Source organism: Lagopus muta, chromosome 13, assembly GCF_023343835.1.
Source record: "Lagopus muta isolate bLagMut1 chromosome 13, bLagMut1 primary, whole genome shotgun sequence".
NCBI lineage: Eukaryota > Metazoa > Chordata > Aves > Galliformes > Phasianidae > Lagopus > Lagopus muta.
The window spans coordinates 3102812-3115012 of record NC_064445.1 but is presented as its reverse complement, the minus strand read 5'-3'; positions in this window follow the sequence as shown (position 1 = coordinate 3115012).

Genomic DNA, 12201 nt, shown 5'->3' with positions numbered 1-12201 from the left:
CCAGCTGTATGCCTGCTGCTCTCATGGAGTTGTCCCTTGTGTTCCACTGCCTTCTGTCTATTTGTGAGAGGGACACAAGTCATGGTACTGCCATTAAATGTGAGTCCACCTTGGTCATCTTTTATTCCAGTAGCTGGTGGGAAGGTCACGTGGATTGGAGTTGCTCCCAAGATGCCTTTTGTTGGGACAGAAAGAGGAATAATAACTGCAAGCAAAGCTACTGCCCAATTGGACAGCCCTGTTGTATGACAGCAACATATTGCTGATTGAAGCAGGGAATTACCATGCTGAACATGGCTCAGAAAGTTACTGTGTAGGCGTCTATGGTAATTTTAAAATGAAGCCTCATCCACACTGTGTTCTGTATGCAGAGGAATGGTGCTATTTGCATTTGCTCAAGCCAAAATATCAAATTTGGCTCAGACTTCCCTTGCACTGAGGGAACGAGTGTGGGATTGCACATCTGTCCTTTCAGGCTGGGCTCTGTTTTGATACAGCACCAGCAGCAGTTGCATTTTTTGAGTAAAACCATCAGAAATTGCTTACCAGAGACTTACAGTGTGGTGAATAGCTTCCTATGACTTCTAACGTTAGCTTGATGGGTTTCATGTTCCTCTCGTTAGCTTTCAAAATGAAAAGAGAGTCTAAAACAACAAAAACTGTAAGGAAAAAAAAAAGATCCAGTTGGCAACTGCAAGCTGTGTGAGCATTCAGATCACCCCAAATGTGGGTGTCTGCAGAGTTACTGCAAAGTACAGCAATGTTCATAAGCAGATTACTGAATCATGAACATGTTTTGAATGTGATTACAAGCAGAGAGACAGAATTAGTCTTTGCTTTCCATAAAAAATTAATGAGGGAGACAGAGAAGGACAGAGAAATTGAAGAGTTCACTTGGTTAATTTTCTAGCCAGCAGCTATCGTAAATGTTCCTCTTATTTAGCAAAGAGAGATACTAAATCTATATTGGTTATGTTGGCCAAGAAAAACTATTAGTGTGCTGGAGGTTTACCTGCAGGCAAACTGTCAGCAAATTGAAAAAGCAACAATATGCTCATTTTGGGACATTTTGATGCATCTTCCACAAGTGCAGTCAATTAAGAGCTCCTCTGGAAATTATGTTTTGCTGATGTGCTCCTGTGAAGCAGCTTTTTCTTTGTATGAGCTCTGGGGGACCCATTCCCTCTCTTAAAAGCCAAGTCTGGCTGTGCTGCAAAAGGAGGTTATTCTTTAGGTGATGCCTTGTTACAGATAGGATGAGACCATTGCTTAATACTACAGATGCAGCAAGTGCAGCTCCTCGAGGCTATTGGTTCACTTCTTTTATTAACAGCTGCAGGGCAGCTTATAATTGAAATAATACAATCCTAGCAGTGGGACTCTGAAGCAGGGCAGCGTGGTTCAAATCCTTTTCCATAGATTCTGTTCTGAATCTACCAAGGTCTATTTACTGATTTGAACCAGTATTTCACTGCACCTCACATGAGCCATGATCCCTAAGCTCTTGCTTGAGGCAGCCAAATGGCCACTGCTTAACGGAAATATCTGCAGCTCCAGATCATTTCAAGAAGAGCTCAGGTACCATCATATGCAAAATGGAGCTAGCTCTGATTTACATTAAATATCAATGAATGTTTTTTTTTTGTAGATCTTTCTGGTCCAGGTCTAATGTCCTGCTGCACTGACATTGCTTGCAGTTGTTTAAAGGAGGAAATGATGAGTTCAGTTCCTACTTAAGCCCAATTCCCAACAGAACCATGGAAGCAGTGTTTTGAAAGGAGTAATCCTCTTCATGATTCAAGAGTTTTTTTCCCATAGAAAATGCATTTTTGAGCTGATTTCAACTTTTTTTTTCCCTCTAATCTTGCAAAATGCTTTTTTTTTTGATGGAAATGATTTATTTTTTTTATGGGAGGCACAAAAAAATTGATCTTTTGTTGGATATGAGCAAGTCTGGCTGGATGTTTCCAAGAGATACACTCTCTAAATAATAACATTAACGAAGATTTCATTCCAGGATAAATTTATTTAGTATGAGGATATGGATGTACTCTAATTGACTGCACAGACATAATACAGGAAAACTCTTGCCCACTATATTTACAAAGCCTGCCATAGTAAACCAAGTACTATTTCAGCAGACATGTTATGGAATCATTGGCAGTTAAGTCACATATTTAGCTTTTGCTTTTATATTCTCTGTTATGATAGTGTTTGCATCAGCATCTTTGTGCTACAGAAATTCTATAAATAATTCATGGCTTTATTTAAATAACTGTGGATTTATTTCCAATTGGCATGGAAAAAGCCTTTATTTTCTGTATCATTGTGCACAGTTGTCATACTAGCCTCTTCTTTCAAAATGTGATTCACTCAGAGCACATCAGTAAATCAAATTACAGCAAATTTAGCCTGAAATTTAATTAGATGATCTGCAATCATAGTTCTCTACTTTCCTAATATAAAGCATCTTATTGCAGAGGGTTTACAAGGCCTTGTCTCTGTACCCGAATCCATTATTCTTGAAACAACATGACAAAGCATTAAAAAGTTCTATTGATTGGCCTCTGCTGAATAACAATGGGCCCTAAGAGTCGTTCTGGATTACTTAACGATGTGTAACTCATCTTAGCAAAGCTGCAAGGAACATAACTTTTCTTATGGCTCTTCAGCCCTCCTTCTTGCATTGTTGATCAGCCTCTGGCCTCAGAGTCCCTCATGGTGAATGGTGGTGAGGTACACTATTTATTATGGTTCTCTGAGCTCATTTAAGTCTTTAAGTCCACATTGTCCCCTTGCTCCTAGAAGGATGTTGTAAAGAACCCAGAGAGGCTCGGGGCAAGGACAGGCTACATCCACCTCATTCCTGTTTCCCTGGGATTGAAAAGAACATGAGAAAAGGCATTTGAAGGAAAGAACAACGGCATCCCTCTGCTTCTTCCCTGTAAACAGCATCTGCTGTCCTTGAACATGCAGTAGAAATTATCATTTGAAGATACTGGGTCACCCCTTTCATCTATCCCTCTATTTTCCAGGAGTTTCTCATTTCCCACTTTCAGAGCATTAGGGCACACAGCTTAAAGCAACACTTCTCAATTGCAAAACACATAGCAAAAGAATGTCTTCTAGCAGAAGAAAATTTGGCAGAACTAATTTAGCAGAACTAGAAGCGTTCTGTAAAGAACCACACAATAAAATAACCTCCCAGGTCAGCAAGCATGGCTGGAGGACACAAAAAATTCACTTAGTGACGTGAAGAGAAATAAAACGGGTAAATCAAAGCGATCAAGCATGGGTGGCAACCACAAGCAGCATGTTGCAGCTGGAACATGGACTGCTCATATTCATGTTATTGGTTGCTGAGCTGTGGATGGGTTAGAAGTTTGTGGATAAAGAATGCAAAGACATGCAGGATAAGTTAGAACAGAAACACAAGCAAGAAAAGGAAAAAAAGCAGCTCAGCCTGGAGAAATGTGAAGAAATGCAAATAGTCGGGGGGGAAAAAAGAGTAGGATGAACATGTGCCTTGATTTCACACTACAAAGCCCAAAAGGGGCTCATGAACAAGCAAGAAACCCTGCTGACAGACCTGGAGGAGCAAGTAGTCCTTTAGTATATTTAGTTTTCCTATTTTCAGGGAAGAAACAGCACAGTGGCTGGGACTCTCCCCAACTTTCTCTTCAAGTTTTATGTTTGTTGGGTGTGTTGCAGTTTTCTTTACAGATCATTTCTGTAATTTTCTTTCAGATTCTTTGTAAGCATTAGGCTGTAAACCACTCCTCCATCAGCCAGAGGAACCACTAAGCCCTTAGACCTTTATTTCACACCTGTTATTTTAACAGTTCCCTTGGGTGTGGAGAAGCATGTAGAAAAGTGGTGGCTGGACTGGATGACCTTTTCCAACCTTAATTATCTTACAATTCTGTGGTTGAGATATTTTTGCTTTTCTCAAAGGTATGGAGATTTTGGAGCCTGCAGACGTGCATCTCACTGACTGCAGCTCACAGGAGGGATATGAAGATCCGGGACCCCCATTCTCATAATGCAAGCCAAGCTCTGTTGCTCAGAAGAGACACAGGTGCTGCATCAAGCTGACACAGCCCTGGCTGGACGTACATTTCCAGGTAAACGTTATATTGAAGTAATAAGGAAAATAGTGTTTGGAAAAGTTGCATCATTCTTATCTTCAGCTCAAGCTGGTATATGTGTTCGGAGCCTGCCAACATGCATTGACTTGGAAACAAAAGTAGGCTGTGTACTTGGAAAAAGGTATTAAAACTTCCCTTCCTCTGCTAAAGTCCTTAACCTAAAATATGTCAAATGGTCTAAGCTTTGATTATATATGCCATAAGCTTATCTTACATAGAAAAGAATACCACTGTCCTTTGTTTGTCTAACAAAGGCTAAATTTAATCTTCAGGGCATAGTGCAAAGAATATCTGTTTGTTTAGATTTCTAGCCTGGGGGCTGAGAGGCACAGTTTGTATTTAGGACCTCTAGCTGACATTTGCTAACTTAGCTTGCATACATTTAAATGTGTTTTTGGTACCCACAGGCTTAGAGTGTAAAGTGATAGAATATACATATACATATGGCCAAATCGTTATTACTTAACTTATTACTGAGTTATCCCTATTGGAATATGAAGCAGAAAATGAGTTTTGGATACCCTGAAATCCCCAGATGTTGCCAAGGTTCCAGGGATGCAGAACTGGATGCACTTGAATTCTGCAATGCGTGGAGCAAACAGGGAGGAGATGCTGTAAACATGGCTGGTTTGAGCCTTTTCTTGCTTCAGGGAGCTGCTGCTGCTGGGGAGCAGTAGGGGATGCATGGGCTGCCCTTCATGTCAGTGGCTGGACTCGCAGCTCAGCTCTTGCTGGCTGACATTGTGTAGTTTGGGGGCTGATTGACAAGGAGCAAATAGTTAGTGACAGCTCAGAGCAGGATCTTGCAGTGTTGTTTTATGTAACATTGGAATATGATGTCGATAACTGTTCAGTTGAAGTCTCTATGCAATCCTATGATGAAGGGTGCAGGCTATAGAAAACGACCTCCAGAAACAGTGGTAGGTTGAAAATCAGATGCATTTCCTTCTCTGCAAGTGGTTCAGGAGGGTATGTTTGTGGTTGGGTATGAAAGAGCTGAAACTGCTGTAACTGGAGGCTCCCCTCAGGTCCAAATGCTTCCGACCTGTGTGGCCAGGTGCCTGGATCTGTACACTGTGTCCATTGCCAAATACAACTGCAGTGGCATCATGCCACACACTGCATACAGCATTTTGAACAGTGCCAGCATGTGAGCACAGGCTGCACCCTGCTTGCTGCACCTGGCCCTAGCAGCCAACCATCCCAGGCTGCTCCATGAGATCCCTTTGGGCCCATCCTTGCTTCCTGTAGTTCATCGTTCACCAATGCAATCCTGTATGAAGTCTGCAGAGAAACATTTGCAAGAAAAGCCTATTTCCAGTAGAAATTGCATTGAAAAATCTTGGGAGCATTTTTACTGTCACAATTGCAAAGAGCTTCTCTTAATGACATCTAAATATGGGGGTAAACTTCAGCTGATGGCATCTCATTAAAACCAACAGAATAAAAATTCAAATGTGTATCTTCCCCAAAGTGTTTATCTAGCAGCAGGAGCCTATTATCTTGTGTGACAATGTTATCTGCTAGTGCCTGTGTATCTGTACCAAATTGGAGATGGATACATTTAGACACAGAGGATTCTGAGTGTTTCTGATGATGAAGATAACCAACAACCTATTTAAAGGATGGGTGTCGTTTACTTAATGTAATTAAATACCCAAGCACGTTTCTCCATTGTGAAGGTTTTTGCAGTACAGCAGTGAAATGGGCGCTTCTTACTGCCAGGTGCTGTATAGAGAAAGATTAGATAAGTATTTATTGGTGTGTGTATCAATGCATGGAAGTACACACAGCCTGTATAACTTCTTTCCTTGAGCACTTTTCTGTAGTGGGTGAAAGGAAGCAAGCTATTGCTGTGTCCATTGTCAAGTTTTCCTTCAGGAAGTATTTGATGGAAAACTTCTATTCTGATCCATTGTGGGGCTGATCCCCTCAGCACAGGCAGCCCTTTGCTCCCAGTTGTTCACAAACGTACTCACAAACATACTGGGAATCTTGCAGGTAGCTTTATAGTTTCTTCTCCCTTTTTTTTTTTCTTTCCCCAAAGAACGCTGTGGGTTGCTGCTAGTAACAGCCAAGCCAGTCTGCAAATGGGCAATGCACCTTGATTGGGCTGCAGAAAGGATATCCACAGATGCTATACAAGTGTCTTGTTCTTGGTCCTGCGTGAAGAGCCTACATCAGAACTCCCCCCTGGGTACTGCATGCTAAGTGCTCCTGGGACAGCCCATCCCCAAGGTAGCTGCTGTCTCTTGCCAGCTCCCATTCCTCTGTGATACTCAGAGAGAAGATCAGGAGCACTTCTTTATTCTCCATTACAGCTCAGAGGGATTGCTGCTTTCCAGGGCAGAAAATCTGCCTTCTTGATCTTCCATTTCACAGAATGCATCTTTGTGGGAGAGTTTCAAAACCGCACAGCTGAGCCAAGGCAGTCACTCAAGTGTTACATACAGTGAGTCGATGTGCTGCTGCCTTCGGGGCCCCGTGGCCCTTGAGGTGTGTTCCATCAGCTCTGTATGCATTTCAGTATCACTCAATAGGGCGAAGGCTTATCGTCATTAATTATGAAGGTTTATGTTGCCAACCACTTAGTTCCTATGGTTACATCTCTAAGAAATTGTGAAATAGGCACTTCAAGGCTCTGGGCAGAGAAACAAATTGACTGTTACAGAATTCATGAATGATAATAACTCATTTACTTATAATGCTAATAAATAATTGGTGTAAAATCATCCAGTGCAGCCTTAGAATGCGTAGGGTATTTAAAGGTCAGAGCTGCTCTTAACTCTCCATTAAAACCTCCATATGGCAATAATGCATTCCAGATAGCAATTACAGCCTTCAGAGTATTCGCTTTGTGAATCTGTCATGTGGTGCATCCCATAGGGCTGCTCTGTGTGTGCCCTGCCTGGTACCACAGCACATTGTCTATTCTGAACTGGAATGGTGTCAGCAAACCCATTGTTTCTGGACACAGCTGTGCCATGGAAAAAATAGACAGTGTCTTATTGCCTCATGAGGCACTTTGGGTCAGATCCCCTAAGGACTGGTGCTCTGTGATCTCTGTAAGATCACCCCTGCTTTAGCCTGCTTCTTTCTTACCTTCTCCCTTGAGAGATGGCTTTCCAAAGCAAACTCCGAGTGAAGGAGCGCCTTTCATCTTTCCAGTATTGCTGCTCTGGATCTGATACATCCTCACATTTTGCTTTTGTCCATCATCAACGTGAACAAAGTAGAGATTTTCCTCAGCTACCTATGGCGATGCCATGTGGCTTCAGCTAGTTTAGGAATTCTCAGTATGTGAAGGAAATGTTAAGTGGTTTCTCTTTGATTCCAGGCATAGGATGTGGCTCTGGGTTGCCAGGTCTGGTGGTTGGTGACCCTGCACAAAGCAGGGGGGTTGAAACTAGATGATCATTGTGGTCCTTCTCAACCCAGGCCATTCTATGATTGATGAACCATGCTGAATCATGTCCTTGGAGGAAGTAATTCCTCCCATCAGCTGAGCAATGAACCTGTTTCTATTTTTCTCACAGCAAAGATGCCATTTTGAATGTTTTACTTGGATAATGTTCCCTTCCAAACCATGAGGTCAAACAAAGTGGTCAGTTTGTTACAAGCTCACAGACATGGCATGAATGTCAGTGATACAGCCTTCAGAGCAAGCAAATGGTGTTTAGAGAAGGAAGTCCTGCTCCAAACCAGGATGCATCTGAAAGCACCATCCTCTAGAAATCCAGGAACAAGCTGTTGCTTCAGATGGGAAAACAGGCCCCTTACAACCCAAATTTCTGAAAGTCTCTGTAGACTCTGAAAGCAAGGCCAGGACTTGGTTCTGTGCTGTGTGTTTGACAGCAGGCATTGCTGTCTGTTGGCAAGGCTGTATGCTAAATTAAAGGGAAAAAAAAAAATAGGCGAGGAACATCCAGAGATTGATGTTCCCTAAAAAAAGTCATAGAGATATGATGCTACCTGTAATGATTTTAATTGTTTTTGAAGGTTGAGCACTGTATATTTAATGAATTAGCTATGATTCACCATTAGTTTTGGGGAAAAAAAAGTTACTTCTTTTTGTCCTTGGACCAAAACCAAGACACAGACTCCCTCGAGATAAGGTTGCAAAGGCTGGAGATGCTCTGGGCAGCTTGTCACTTGTTTTCTATCACTGCAGATTAGCAAGATGTGAGATGGAGATACCAGTGATGTGGAGAAGTCATGCTGTTGGCAGTGTGAGAGGACAGGAGGAGAACCATGGGCTTGGAGCACTCAGCCCTGCATCTCCTACATCTGCCCACACTTTCAGGTACTTGATGCAAAACACACATTTCTTTAAGCCTTGCCCCATTTGGGAAATGCCCTCATCTTCTAGGTGTAAGGCTGAGATCTACAGCACAAACTGGAGCTTGTGCCCTTTATTCGTTAAGTCGCTTCCACTGTTAGCTAAATAAAGAAAACTCTTGCTTCACTTAAATTTAAAATGACACCAAATCATGATTCAAACCTGCACTGACATTTATCCAGTTAGCTGATGTTTGCTAGAGGTTGAAGGGACTCATAAATACAGTTGTCTTCACGTCTCTGGCACATTTCTCAGTGTTTCTTGACAGTTATTAAGTGCATTAATTCTTCTGATGCTAATTTCTGTGGGCTGATGAAAAATGCATTTTTCCCAGGGAGCTGGCACTTGGCAAATATCTCAATGGCAATAAATTAAAGTACGAACGAAGTTTCTGTTGCCATGGTTTTGCTTTCCACTGATACATACAGTAATGTAGCGAGGTACAGGAGCAAACCCACAGCCCAGATCACCTTGATGCTTGCAATGCATTCTTTTCTTGGCTCTCTTTTGTGCCTCCCCCTGCCAGTGCTATTGCTTCTTGCTTGTCTCTGTACAAACAAGCTATTCCTAGGTAGTCTCATTGCATACCAGATCCAGGAGGGCTCTAGGCCTCTTGAGAAGGGAGAAGAAAATGGGTTTTGCTGAGGAGTTGCCCATGCACTGGAGAACTTTCCAGCTCCTTTCTGCCTGACACACCACTCAAAGGCAACCCTGCCAATAACACATCCCTCTTCTTCACCCTCACTGTGTGATGAGGCTGAAAACAGAGCGCTTGAACTGGAAATGTTAAAGGAGTAGAAGGTTCAGTGTTTGATGCTCTCACATTATTTAAGCTCCCTGAAGCTTCCCAGAGGCTTTAAAGGGTGGGCAGAGAAAATGCAATGAGTTGACTGAGCTATGCCCTGCAGCAGAGGTTTACCTAACAGTCCTGGTTCTGCAGAAACACCTTGCTGTTTCCCAAGAGGAGATGGTGGAGGGTGGCAAGAAAATGCTGCTGCTTCCAAAAGTCGGGAGAAACCATGGAGACAGCAGTGATCGGGATATGTCCATAGATGCTGGGTCAAAGTTAAAAATTGATTAGTGGGAAATTCTACCATGCCTGTGGTCCTTCAGCTGCAGCACCCTGCCTGTCCCAGGTGTCAGCAGAGCCTATCTGGCTGTTATGTGATGAGTAGGTCTGGCTGGAGGAAATGGAAGTCTTTGGGAATGCTGCCGAAGGCTTCCATCAAGCACTGATGTTGCTATGAGCTAAACTTGGGTAGGACCATGGGCATCATGTGAAAGTGAAATTTCCCAGCATCCAAACCAAGTCTTGCCTTTTAAAGCAATAATGACATCTGTCTTAATCCAAGCTAAGCAAGACTCATCTGTCAGCTAGTACAGCTGTGCAGCATCCTCCAATGTTCTGCCCAGAGGAGTTGTGGGTTTCCCATCCCTGGAGGTGTCAAGGCCAGTCTGGATGGGGCCCTGGGCAGCCAGCCCATGGCAGGGGTTGGAAGTGGTTGATCTTTGAGGTCCTATCCAATCCAACTATTCTATGGTTTTATCATTTTCTTTCTCCTCTCAGCTCTGTCTTCTGCTGACCACAGCAGGTGGCCAGCACATATTCAGCACTCTTTTCTACGCTGATATCTCAGAAGGAAAACAAACCCTGCAGTTATGCATAGGAAGTTGAGAACTCAGCATGTGCATATTTTTTTACTGATAATCTCATTATTAATGTAAAATCATTCACCCAAGCAAAATGGAACAAATATAGCTTCACAGAAGCTTGTTGTTTTCAGAAGGAAATAATGGGAATTGATTGCATGGCTGACCAGGTCTGCACCGAGTTCCTCTCTTTGATGGACTGGAAATTGCTCTCTGCTCTTCAGCTGGAGACAAAACCTTTTTCTCCCTTAAGAGAAAAACTGCAAATAAGTTGGTTTTCCTCTTTCTTTCAAATTATGAATGCATTTTTCTTCTGTACAGAGCAACTGCTCTCTCTGTTTTTCCTTCAAAACTCTTATCTTGTTGGTTTTATCAAGGAGGACTTTCAGCTATTTTCCTTTTAAATGACGTGGCTAGATAGAACTTTCAGCATCATTTTTAGCCCACTGAATACAGTTTAAATATTCTCTTTGAAATGTACAATTACTATTTTCTGAATCAAATGCAAAAAAAAAAAAATCCCTTCTTTGCACTGATTCAGAGATGTCCTCTCTCGAAAGCAATGGCGTGCTTGCAAAGTTTCTAGTCTTAAGATGTACCTGTTTTACTAAATACATTTCCATCAGGATTACAGCATGCTGCTGCTGTGATGGTGTTTATACCCATAGGACTTGATTTAAGCACAACAGCTCAGCAGCAAAACTATCACTGATTTATGGCACAGGCAAGAGGTCACAGTGAGATACACTATGTGATGTGTGGATTTGCAGCCTGAACAGAGAGGAGAGGCAAGGGAACTGATTTGTGTAGTTGCAGGTATCTGGCAGCTATTACATGGCACCTGTTTGTCTCATTCTGCATAATAAATCTTTTAAAAGTTTGATTGTAGGCACATAATTTTTTTCAGAGACAACAGAGTCCCTTTAATAGGCAACAGAGTCCTTTCTTCTCTTGCATCAATTTGTTACTGTAAAAGTAATAACAATATTCCAGCTCTTTTACTTTAAACAATGGCACATCTATGCCTCATACATTATTGAACATTCCTATCTTTTTTCTCAGTGAGCTTTTTTCTTATTTTAATATCACCTGATCTTTGCACAGTTAATTCCCTTGTCACCAAGCCATGTGAGTACTGACCTCTAAATTTCAGAATAACCTTGGCCAAAAAAATACAGTGGCTTAATTTACATCCCCATAGCTGAAGGCTCCGAGTATTTTCCATTATAAAAACCCAGTTTTAGCAGGCTGGACTGGTGAATGGATTGGTGAAGATGCGCGTTCAGTTTTCAGGAGGGAATTTATTCTTAGAAATTGGGTCAAAGAATTTGGTTTGGCAGGCCTGACTCGAAGTGGCTCTGGCTCAAAATAGAAAAATTTCAAGGCAGCTCATTAACAATTAGTTGTAAAATTACTTTATTTTAAAAGTGGGTGTATGGGAACTGCTGAGTCACGGCCTGAACCTCTGATTAATCACCTGAGGTGAGCCATGAGTCAGCCAGAGGAGCACAGGTGAAGGCAATTCACCTGTGCTGCCGGAAGGCTCCACCCCTCCTGGACCTATTTAAGAGCTGGCTACCAGAGGGGAAGGATCTCTTCTGGAGATCCCCTCTTTTGGTGTCTTCTGGTGAGCTCAACCCAAGGGTAAGCTCTTCCACTTATTCTCTTTTGTGATGGTTGTTTACTTTGCCTAATTCTCTTGAATATATTGTGATTATAACATCTTGATATCTGTTGATTATACAATTATATTGTGATTATAACGTCTTGATTATACAGTGGGAATAACTGCTCATCAGCTAAATTGTCCAAAAGTTGACCGCACAGGCAGAATGCACAAAGAAGAGCTGTCCAGAGCAAGAAAACAAAGCCAAACAAGGTACAGATTTTTTAATATACTTATCCTATCTTGCTTCCTTAATCCTTCATAGTTTCAGTATGATTGGCTCTTTCTCAATATTAAACATCTTTTGTACAGTTAACTTAGACGTTGAACAAAAGGAGCTATGAAGTCTGCTTTTGGCTGGGCTCTGAGCTTCCCCTGGTGTAGACCTTTATTGAGAG